The following is a 13,135-nucleotide window of genomic DNA, read 5'->3' as shown; positions in this document are numbered from 1 at the left end:
TGTTAAATTTGTTTGAAGTTGTATTTGGAACATGATTTTTTGAGCCAAAGAACACACAACCTGTGAGATTTTGAGCTTAATTGCATAGTTACATTATTTAACCATAATATTTTATTCTTGTGTGTTTTCTTCTCTATGATTGCAATCTTTACTTTGTTTCAGTCTATATGTCTATTATTTAGTGTATTTACATGCTTGCATATGATTGAGGCCATTACTTGTTTTAGCTCACTTCTCCCAAATAAGCCTACCCTTTTATGTCACCCATATTAACCACTTTGAGCCTTTTAATCCCATTTATTCTATATTTTACCACATCACTAACCTTAAGCAGAAAAATAATTAAATACCCCAATTGAATCTTTGGTTAGTTTAAGATAGAGATTGTGCATCAACTAAGTGTGGGGAAACTATGGGAACATGGGTTAATAAGGGAATGTATCATGTTTCTAATTTATTCGAATATTGGGAATTTGGGAACCTACTCATGAAAAAAACCCAAAATTATTAAAAAAATTAAAAATCTATGTGCATTGATAAGTTATGTTTTAGAAAAAAATCCAAAAAAATTCAATAAATAAGTAAGTGAATAAGGGGATAAAATTACCCCAATGTTAAGCTTTAATAAAGATCAATGCACATGTGATAAAAGTAAAGAAATATAAAAAATTTGGTACATGAGTATGGGAATTATACAAAAGTGGGAATTATGGGTAGCTAGGTGTGATTTTAGAATTACATAAGTATGGTAAGAGCTTAGGTTAGTCAAAGATTCATATTATAACTCACTTGGCCATACATATATCCTTACCTTTACCTTAGCCCTATTACAACCCTGAAAAGACCTCATGATGTTTGCATTGGTATGCTAAATATTTGTTGATTGGTTAGATGAAGAACAAGGTTGAGAAAGCATTACTAGGAAAGAGTAGAGTGATTGACCCTAGACACTTGAGAGTTAGAGTGATATACACTACCAGTAAGGGTTCAATGCTTGATTCTATGTTCCCTGTTTCATGAGCTATCTTCTTACAAGTTTACTTGCCTTTTATTGTATGATTTGAATTAGTGGAATTTGGTTTGTATTTGTCTTGGAGAGCTTGTTTACTTTTAACCAAGTAGGTAGAATCATCATAGCATATAGTTGCATTCATAGGTTGCATCTCATGAGCCTTACTTTCCCCATTCATTCTTTATAGCTTCTCTTGAGCTTAGCATGAGAACATGCTAATGTTTAAGTGTGGGGAGGGTGATAAATCACTATTTTATGGTTTATCTTGTGCTTAATTGAGTGGTTTTTATCAACTCTTTACCCACTTATTCATACTATTTGCATGGTTTTACTTTTTCCTTCCTGAGTTTGTGCTATGATTGAAAACATGTTTCTTTGGTCTTAATTTTTCTATGTTTAATCCTCTCTTATTACCATTCGATGTCTTGATATGTGTGTTAATATTTTCAGAGATTATAGGGCAGGAATGGCTTAGAGGATGGAAAAGAAGCATGCAAAAGTGGAAGGAATACAAGAAACTGAAGAAACTGCTAAAGCTGTCCAACCTGACCTCCTGGTACTAAATCAACCATAACTTGAGCTATAGAGGTCCAAATGATGTGATTCCAGTTGCGTTGGAAAGCTAACTTTCGGGGATTCGAAATGATATATAATTTGCTATAGTTCTCATACATCTAGGCAATGTGATTGCGTGCTCCACGCGGACGTGTCGCAGTAACAAAAATCAGCGTGATAGAATTCGCAATCAGCGATTTCTAGGCTGTGTTTGACCTAGTTTTTGGCCCAAAAAATACAGCTTAGAGGCTATAAAGTGGGAGAATTCATTAATTCATTATCATTCATTGATAATTCACAATTTTATTTCTTATATGTAGTTTTTAGAGAGAGAGGTTCTCTCTTCTCTCTTAGGATTAGGATTAGGATTTAGGATTAGGATTTCTTCGTCTTTTCAATTCCAGGTTTAATATTCCTTTACTTTACTTTATGTTTTCTTCTACTTTTATTTATTCTATTACTTTAGTTGATTACTTGATGTTGCCAAGTTGGTTTATGAATTCCTATGTTCAATCTAACTTTCTATTTAATATAATTTGAGGTATTTCAGATATATGATTTTTATTTAGCTTCTATATTCTTGGCTTTGGCTGAGTAATTAGAGACTCTTGAGTTATCAAACTCTTTTGTTGATTGATAATTGGAAGTTGCTAATTGACTTGAATTCCACTAACTCTAGTCTTTCCTTGGGAATTGACTAGGACTTGAGGATTCATATTGATTTATCCACTTGACTTACCTTCATAGTTAGAGGTTGACTAAGTGGGAGCAACGAGCAATTCTCATCACAATTGATAAGGATAACTAGTATAGGACTTCTAATTTTCATACCTTGCCAAGAGTTTTCTTAGCTATTGATTTATTAATTTATGCAATTTATTTCTCTTGTTCAAACCTTTCAAAAACCTAAAAATATTGTTTTCCATAACTAATAATAAAACACACCTCCCTGCAATTCCTTAAGAAGACAACCCGAGGTTTGAATATTTCGGTTATAAATTTTATTGGGTTTTGTTACTTGTGACAACCAAACTTTTGTACGAAAGGGATTCCTTACCGGTTTAGAAGCTATACTTGGAACGAGGATTTATTTTGTGAAAATTCTAGACCGCGCAGGAATTCCGATCGTCAGAGAGGTATTACGATTCTCCTAGAATTTAAAGAAATAAAGATTATTTGATAAATTTTTTAAACAATATTTTTTGACAAATATTTTTTTGACAATAAAAAAATAATACTAGACTGAATTTATTCAAATCAAATAGAAAAGTATCATCATTGAAAAGTATATGGATAATAAGTTTGAGAAACTTTTTAAATTATCTATATTACTAAAACACCACCCTGATATTCAATGGAAAACCACCTAATTCGAACTAGGATTATGACTGGAGATTAGAAAAAAAATAATAACTTTAGAATTAAAAGATTACATTCTTTTAGTAAATATATGTAAAATAGCAGAAAATAATGTCTTAAAAGCTGTGTTTAAAAGAGAAAGACATGCCTTCTTTAAGAGAAAGTGAGATATAGAAACACATGAAAAAAATAATAAAAAAAAAAAGAAATACCGAAATAAATAAACAGATATCTTTTAGAAAACCCTCAACTCCGTGTAAAATATGTGAAAATTCTCATGGTTCGAGATCTTGCTATGCTAGATAAAACATGTGTTAGGAAAACCTATACATTATGCCAACCACTACAATGTTTCATGACCTGCAAGTAAACTTTAATAGCAGGCCACAAATTAAAGGAGGAGTACTCTCTCTTAATGGAAGAGAAACAAATGATTCTCCTAACACGATCAAAGGTAAATGTTTTCTAAATAATAATCTCTTAATTGCCTTATATGATAATATTCTTTTATATCCATTGACTATGTGAATAAGTTAAATTTGCTCAAATCTTTTCTATCTTTTAGTTTGCTTATTTCAACTTATGCAGGAGTAAAAGTTTTTCACACAAATATTTATTTAAATTGCTCAATATCTTCTGAAGGTAAACCATTTGTTATTAACCTTGTTTGTATGCCTTTAAAGAATATTGGTACCATCATTGAAATGGAATGGCTATCCAAAAATGTATCCTCTTAGATTATTGTAAGAAACTTGTTTATTTTTCTAATAACTTTCTTTCCAAATCTTCTGCATCCTCATACCTTAATTCCATTCAAGTAAATGAGTGTCTTTTTAAAAAGATATCAAGTGTTCTTCTCTATTTTTTAAAATCAAAGGTCAAACAAGATATAAACAGCATACTTGTAGTAAATGAATTCCCAACAATAATTTCAACAGATATAGTAAACTTACCACCTGAAAGAGATGTTGAGTTTTCTATTGATCTTATTTCAGGAACAGGTTCATTATCCTTTGTACTTTACTAAATGTCCCTTTTAGAGTTAACTTAACTTAAGAAACAATTTGAGGATCTATTAACTAAAAGATTCATTAGGCCGAGTGTGTTTCCTTGGGATGCATTAGTTTTGTTTTGTTAAACAAAATGATGGTAGCATGAGTTTGTGTATAGATTATGGACAACTAAAAAAGTTACCATTAAGAATAAATATCACTCCCTTGGATAAATGACTTGTTAGATTAGTTGGTCGGAGTTTCCCAAAAATGTTGCGAGCTCTACCTTGGATTGTCACTGCGTCGATCTAAATTCCGTGCTCTTTCGTTCCATTCTACTTCAATCCTCTTCACCCTTTAACTTGGTGGTCTCTTCGGTTCCTTGGGACCAATTTGTGAGTATGATTTATATTTATAATTATTGCCTTTGTATCTATACTTATTTTGATATGCGTTGCGTTTAACTTATAATTATATTTACAAAAACTGCTATCAAAAAAGAATTTTAATTTGACTTGAATAATCGATTTATTAGAAATAAATATTTATTCTAGTAAAAACCCATTTTTAATCTGCACATGAGACTATATATTTTATGAGACTATATTATTTTAGAATTAATTATTGATACTTGCTATTCTGGAATTGTAAAATATGTTAGAATCCTTTATGATTTGGAAAGTATGATTAAAAGGGATTTTTGAAAAAGTATCATTTGATTTGATACCTTATATATTTGAACGATAAAAAAATTGTTGTATTTTAAATTATATATTTTGAATTGGTTTGGCAGGTTTGAATTAGAAAACCATAGTTAACGGCGGTCACGACATTAATTTAGATGCATCTGACTCAGACCTCAACTAGTAGGGGCGTTGCTAGCCTAACATGTAGACCACACGTTGGATCTATTATTCTGTTTGGACATACAAGAGAAAATGGCTACCCTTAGAGGTGGAGCCACCCAAGTGTAGATTATTTGATTTGATTTTTGTACTGAGAACTTCTTTATTAATTCACTTATTTGTATAAATTACTATTTTCTAAATAAAATATATTTTGATAATATGATTTATATGGTCTCATGTGAATTATAAGTGTATTGTCTAGTCATTGAGTTGTAAAACTCACTATTTTTTTTTAAATTTCATGAACAGATAGATAGCCGATTGTGAGCTTTGGTTATCCAAGGGTAATTTTCTGCAATAAGTACTCATTCTTTTTTGAGTTTCTAGATGTTATATTCTCCAAATGTCACGACAAGATCCAATCATATTGACCTATTTTATGTTTTTCTCAAAAATAATGTGTAACTATTTATTCTAGTATTTGTAATTTTATTAAAATTATTTGTTATTTTCTTATTTAACTAATATTTGAATCTTTTAGACTTGTTAGGAAACTAATTTCTTAAGCGTCAGTCATGGATTTATTTTGAGCCATGATGATGAGTATATTTCGGAGGAAAAATGAATCTCTCCCAAAACACACAAATCTAACCGGCAAGTGCACCGGGTCGCATCAAGTAATAAAAACTCACGGGAGTGAGGTCGATCCCACAGGGATTGAAGGATTGAGCAATTTTAGTTTAGTGGTTGATTTAGTCAAGCGAATCAAGATTTGGTTGGTTGATTGGTGAATTGCAGAATTTAAATTGCGTTGAAGTAAAGAGAACAAGAAATAAATTGCTGAATCTTAAAGAACAAGAAATTAAATGGCAGAAATTTAAAGAGCAAGAAATGTAAATTGCAAGAATCTTAAATGACAAGAAATGTAAATGACTTGAAATGTAAAGGGGATTGGGACTTGGGTTTGCAGGAATTAAACAAAGAGAAACCAACTTGCATCAAACAGGAGAGTAAATGGGAATTGGGATTTAATTGAATTCAAACAGACAAGTAAAATGAACAATTAAAACAAGAACAGAAAATTGAAATGGTAAAATGAGATCTCAGGACCCAGAGACTAGAAAACCAAGTCTAGATCTCAATGCCTTCCTAGATCCAACAAGAACAATAGCAAGAGAATTGTAAATTGCAAAGAAAATAGAAGAAGAACAATTAACAGGAAGCTAAATTCAATTAAGCAGTAAAGAAAAAGAGAGATCCAAGGATGAGATTGAAACAGAATTCCTTCAATTCTCCAACCCAAGGTCCAAGACAATTGTAATTGAATTTGAAAGTAATAAAACTAAGAGGAAGAGAATGGAATTCTCCTTCCCCCAAACTAAGAAACTAAATATCACCCAGTAACTAAAACTCTCTGAAAATTTCAAAGGAAAACTCAAAAAGGGAACTCCCCGACTAACTTGAATCTAGCCTATTTATACACTTTCTTCAATTGATCTTCAAGCCTTGAGTTGGGCCTTTGCTCTTGGTGGAATTGGGTTGAAAGAGGCCTTGGTTAATTGCTCTTGAAGTTTGGAGAGAAACCCAAGTGAACCATGTGAACCGGATTTGAGTTTTGTAAAGTTGGATTCAAAGTTTGAGTCAAAGTTTGGGGGCTAACTTTGAGGCCAACTTTTTATATCAGCAAGCCCATTTTTCTGGTGCCAAAGTTGGTGCCAAAGTTAGGGGGCAAACTTCAGCGCAAACTTTGGCCCTTCCTTAAACACAATTGGCGCCAAAGTTAGCCTCCAAGTTTGGGGGCTAACTTGAGCGCAAACTTTGACTACCCTGGGTGAGAAATTGACATGCCAACGTTAGCCTCCAAGTTTAGGGGCTAACGTTGGCGCAAACTTTGAGTGCCCAGGGAAGAAATTTCAACTTCTCAAGTTAGCCTTCAAGTTTGGGGGCTAACTTTGAGGCTAACTTTTCACCAAAAGTTTGTGCCAAAGTTTGAGGGCTAACTTCAACTCCAACTTTATGTTTCCTGGTTCAAATTCACTTGTTTCATTGTCTCTTCTTTGCTTCTAGCCGTTCCTTCTTGCTTCAACCTTTTTCCAAGCTTTCTTCACCTATCATAAATCAACCAAACACATCAAAGCTATGCTCAAAATCATGAGATGTTCAATCTATCATAATATGCACCAATTATGGCATCAAACCTCATGAAATTGCATTAATTCACATATGGTTGATTAAATTAAAGGAATCATGAAAATCTACCCAATTGGCTTGCTTATGACTCAAGAAAGTGCATCATTTAAATGAAAACAAAAGAAAACGACTAGTAAAACTAGGCTAAGATGACTTGTCATCACATGACATACTAAGATCTAAATGGAAGATTCCAATGGAAAGGGATAAAAAGAAATATAGCTGAGTTTGTCTCTAAGTGTCTCATTTACCAAAGAGTTAAGATACAACACCAAAAATCTACAGAATTACTTCAACCTCTAGAGATTTCAAAATGAAAATGGGATACTATATTCATGGACTTTGTCGTAAGATTACCTAAAACATCTTCAGGCTACAATGTTGCATGGATAATAATAGATAGAATAACCAAATCTACACATTTTCTGCTATTAAGAATTGGTTGACCACTGCATAGGTTAGCTCAATCTTATATCCAAGTGATTGAAAGGTTGTATGGAGTACCAACAAGTATTATATCTTATAGAGACGCTAGATTTACATCTAAGTTTTGGATAACTTTACAAGAAGCCTTAGATATACTAAATTTTGTTTTAGTATAGCCTATCACTCACAAATAGATGATCAGACTGAGATTATAATTCAAACTCTAGAAGACATGCTTAGGACTTGTATACTCGAGTTATAAGGAAGCTGGGATACTCATATACTTTTGATAGAGTTTGCCTATGATAATAGCTACTATTCCAACAATGGAATGACTCTCTTTGAGGCTCTATATAGTAGAAAGTGTTGATCACCTTTGTGTTGGTTTGAGGTTGGTGAGAAGAGTTTGTTAGGACTTGATATTATGCAATAAACCACATCAGAAAAAAGCTGCTCACTGTTCAAAGTAGGCAGAAAAGTTATGCTGATAAAAGAAGAAGACCTCTAGAGTTTAAAGAATGAGACTATATTTTTCTTAGAGGTAAATACTAAAGTGGTACTCGAAAGATTTTGGCATTGACAAAATGGTACCTGACTTTTGTTATTGGTAAAATGGTCCTTAAAAAATTTTTAAATTTGACAAGCGTGTCCCCGAGCTTGTTGGAGCAAATCTCTGACAAGCACAATGATGACATGGCCACCGCATTTTAGTGACCTGACAAACCACCCCCCAAACCCTAATCCCTTCCTCCCCAACACAGACTCCCTCTCCATCACAGCCCTTCCCTTACCCAACATAACCCTCTCCCTCTCTCTCCCCATTGCAGCCCCTCTTTTCTCTCTCTCTCTCTCCCCATGGTAGCCCCCTACACATACTCTCCCTTCCCTCTCCCTTCCATCGCAGCCCCCTAACCCCAACGCACACGCCCTCATTTCCTCTTCCTCCCCATCACAGCCCCCTCCCCAACGCTTACTCTCCCTCCCTCCCTCAACACCATCACTCGCAACAACAACCACCGCAACATCAACAACAACAGCAACAACAACAGCAACCTCCATCACTCACAGCAATAGCAACAACAACCTCAACAGTAATAACACCATCAAAGACCACCGCCACCACCATCGGAGCCACAATAAAGCCTAGAATAGTCACATCCCCTCAGCACCTTAATTGTGCCGCTCCTCTGCACATATAACCGCCTTTGAAACAAGAAAAATCAGAAATGAATCAATGTTTTCAATTGGAAAGCAAGGTCTGTAGATCTTGACAACAAAAAATGGGAAAGGGTTAATACTCAAACTAGTCCCTGAAAGATCACGCGATCTTCATTTTTGTCCCTGAATAATTTTTTAATCAAATTAGTCCCTGAAAGATAAAATGTAAGTCAAATTAGTCCTTCCGTCAGTTGGATGATGACGTGTCACGTGAAGTGCCACGTGGCAAGTCAGTTGCCACGTGTTGCTTGACATGTAAAAAAGTTTTTTATAATCAAAATAGTCCTTGAAAGTCGAGACGTAAGTCATTTTCAACCCTCAAATTTTAAAAATTAGTCAAATTAGTCCTTATATAATTTTTTATAATATTAAATTTACAATTTTTTTGATACTGCTAATTTTAATATTATTTTTTAAACTTTAATAAACAAAATTCTCTTTACATAAAATAATAAAAATAATTAAATTTTTATAAAGTTATTTTGTTATTTGTATTTTAAAATTTTACATTTTCAAATTGTAATTTTTTATGTAATTTTTTTTATTTAAATGAGTTTATCAAATTATTGTTGATTATATATTTAAAAATTTAATATTTTAAATTTTACTAAATAATATAGTAATTATTTTAAATTTTAAATCTTTTAAATTTTTTAAAATTATAATTTTTATTATTGTTTAATTTATATAGTAAAACTCAATAATTGAAAAACTGATTTATGGAATCACTTTTTGAATCTTAATATTCTAATATAATTTTTTAAATATTTCATTTAAAACAAAAGGAATTTTATTTTAATACGAAGCATCTCTATTTATATAATGTACTAGTGCGGAGTAGCCTGTGTTATGCATAGGAATAATGTTTCCTATTTTATTTTATCTCATTGATTTGTGAAATTAAAAGAAAAATTATATAATTTATCTCAAACATATAAAACACACAAAAATTTATTATGATCTTTGCACGTATTACGCTTAAGAAGCAATTCGTTTATAATAATAATAATAATAATAATAATAATAATAATAATAATAATAATAATAATAATAATAATAATAATAATAATAATAATAATAATTAAGCAACAAATTTTTAATATTTTGTAAAGTTTGGAATTGAAGCAAAATTTTTAATATTTTGACTCTAAGTATCACTACCATTACATCCTATATGTAAGTAATACCGTAATGAAAAAAAAAGATGTAGTAGAAAAAAATAGTGGTATAACTTTATTTAGGTTAACATACATAAATTTTGATTTTGAGCATATAACTTTGTTTAGGTTAATAAATACATACATTTCAATTTTGAGTATATATATATATATATATATATATATATATATATATATATATATATATATATATATATATATATATATATATATATATATATAAAATAGAAAAGAAATGTAATAATGTATGTATATATATATATATATATATATATATATCTATATAATAGAAAAGAAATGTAATAATGTAAAAAAAAATGTTTTAGAATAGAAAAGAATAAGAGATATTTTGAGAAGAATTAAAGGAGAGAGATAATTTTATTGAAAAAATTTTTAAGAAGAAAAGATACCATTACTAATGTTTTATTTGTCAATTACATTTCTATTAAAATTAGTAGTATAAAAAAGATTTTGAATTTAATATTATGAAGAAAAATAAAAAAATTTATATAAGGACTAGTTTGACTAATTTTTAAAATTTGAGAGATGAAAATGACTTACGTCTGGATTTTCAAGGACTATTTTGACTATAAAAAACTTTTTTACATGTTAAGTGCCACGTGGCATGCCACATGTCACTTAATGTGACACGTCATCATCTAACTGATGGAAGGATTAATTTGACTTACATTTTATCTTTTAAGGACTAATTTGATTAAAAAAATTATTCGGGGACGAAAATGAAGATCACGTCATCTTTCAGGGACGAATTTGAGTATTAACTCGAATGGGAAACCATCATCGGAAGCGGCAGCATTAGCCTGAGGCTGAGCGGTGATGAGCGGATAATTTGTACGCTTTTTGGCATTGTTTTTAGTATGTTTTTAGTATGTTTTAGTTAGTTTTTAGTATATTTTTATTAGTTTTTAGTTAAAATTCACTTTTCTGGACTTTACTATGATTTTGTGTATTTTTCTGTGATTTCAGGTATTTTCTGGCTGAAATTGAGGGACCTGAGCAAAAATCTGATTCAGAGACTAAAAAGGACTGCAGATGCTGTTGAATTCTGACCTCCCTGCACTTGAAGTGGATTTTCTGGAGTTACAGAAGCCCAATTGGCGCGCTCTTAACGGCGTTGAAAAGTAGACATCCTGGGCTTTCCAGCAATATATGATAGTTCATACTTTGCCCAAGAATTGATGGCCCAAACTGGCGTTCAAAGTCACCATCAGAATTCCCAGCGTTAAACGCCGGAACTGGCACAAGGATGGGAGTTAAATGCCCAAACTGGCACAAAAGCTGGCGTTTAACTCCAAGAAGAGTCTCTACGCGAAAATGCTTCAATGCTCAGCCCAAGCACACACCAAGTGGGCCCGGAAGTGGATTTTTATGTCATTTACTCATCTTTGTAAACCCTAGGCTACTAGTTCTCTATAAATAGGACCCTTTTGCTATTGTATTTTCATCTTTTGATCATGTTTTTATGATTGAACCCTCTTTGGGAGGCTGGCCATTCGGCCATGCCTAGACCTTATTCTTATGTATTTTCAACGGTGGAGTTTCTACACACCATAGATTAAGGTGTGGAGCTCTGCTGTACCTCGAGTATTAATGCAATTACTATTGTTCTTCTATTCAATTCGGCTCATTCTTATTCCAAGATATTCATTTGCACCCAAGAACATGATGAATGTGATGATTATGTGACACTCATCATCATTCTCACTTATGAACAAGTGTCTGCCAACCACTTCTGTTCTACAAGCAAGCAAGGCTTGAATGTTTATCTCTTGGATCCCTTAATCGGAATCTTCGTGGTATAAGCTAGAATTGATGGCGGCATTCAAGAGAATCCGGAAGGTCTAAACCTTGTTTGTGGTATTCTGAGTAGGATTCAAAGATTGAATGACTGTGACGAGCTTCAAACTTCTGAAGACTGGGCGTTAGTGACAGACGCAAAAGAATCACTGGATTCTATTCCAACCTGATTGAGAACCGACAGATGATTAGCCGTGCCGTGACAGGGTGCGTTGAACATTTTCACTGAGAGGATGGGAGGTAGCCACTGACAACGGTGAAACCCTACATACAGCTTGACATGGAAAGGAGTAAGAAGGATTGGATGAAGACGGTAGGAAAGCAGAGAGACGGAAGGGACCAAGCATCTTCATACGCTTATCTGAAATTCCCACCAATGAATTACATAAGTATCTCTATCTTTATCTTTATGTTTTATTCATCATTCATAACCATTTGAGTTTGCCTGACTAAGATTTACAAGGTGACCATAGCTTGCTTCATACCAACAATCTCTGTGGGATCGACCCTTACTCGCGTAAGGTTTATTACTTGGACGACCCAGTACACTTGCTGGTTAGTTGTGCGAAGTTGTGTTTATGCCATGGTATTGAACACCATGTTTTTGGATTCATCACCGAGGATTATTTGAGTTGTGAAAAGTATTGATCACAATTTCGTGCACCAAGTTTTTGGCGCCGTTGCCGGGGATTGTTGAGTATGGATAACTGACGGTTCATCTTGTTGCTTAGATTAGGTATTTTTTCTTCAGAGTTCTTAAGAATGAATTCTAGTGTTTCAAGGTGATGTTCTTATCATCACCAAAGCTGATTGATCTTCATCAATTTAGCTCTTGAATGCAATGTTCTGCTGAAGCTTGGCTAGCCATGTCTAATTTCTTTAGACTAAAGCTTTAGACTAACATTGCATGATTCCTGGAATTCTCATTAAGAATTTTGATACCTTTATTTTCTTTTCCACTTAGTTTTCGAAAAAGCACAAAAAAATTACAAAATCATAAAATCGAAAAATTTCTTGTTCGAGTCTAGAGTCTCATTTTAAGTTTGGTGTCAATTACATGCTTCTATTTTTCTTGCATTTTTCGAACTCATGCATGTGTCTTCATCAATCTTCAAGTTATTCTTGATGATTTCCTTGTTTTGATCTTTAAATTCTCTTGACTTGAGTGTTTTGTTGTTTATCATATGCATTCTCATTTTGTTAGTGTAAGTAGTATACAAACTGCTAAGTTTGGTGTCTTGCATGCATTGTTATTTGATTTTAGTTGCATTTTGATTATTCCTTATTATTAAAAATCCAAAAATATTCTTAATTTGTGTCTTTTCAAGTCAATAATACAGAGAATTGAAGATTCAGAACATACAGCAGAGGAATTATACAGAAGAAGCTGGGCGTTCAAAATACCCAGTGAAGAAGGCAGACTGGCGTTTAAACGCCAGCCAGGGTGCCTGGCTGGGCGTTTAACGTCCAAAAGGGTAGTGGTTTGGGCGTTAAATGCCAGAATGTGCACCATTCTGGGCGTTTAACGCTAGGATGGCA

Source organism: Arachis hypogaea, chromosome 4 (genome assembly GCF_003086295.3).
Source record: "Arachis hypogaea cultivar Tifrunner chromosome 4, arahy.Tifrunner.gnm2.J5K5, whole genome shotgun sequence".
NCBI classification, from domain to species: Eukaryota; Viridiplantae; Streptophyta; class Magnoliopsida; order Fabales; family Fabaceae; genus Arachis; species Arachis hypogaea.
This window is presented reverse-complemented; position numbering follows the sequence as displayed.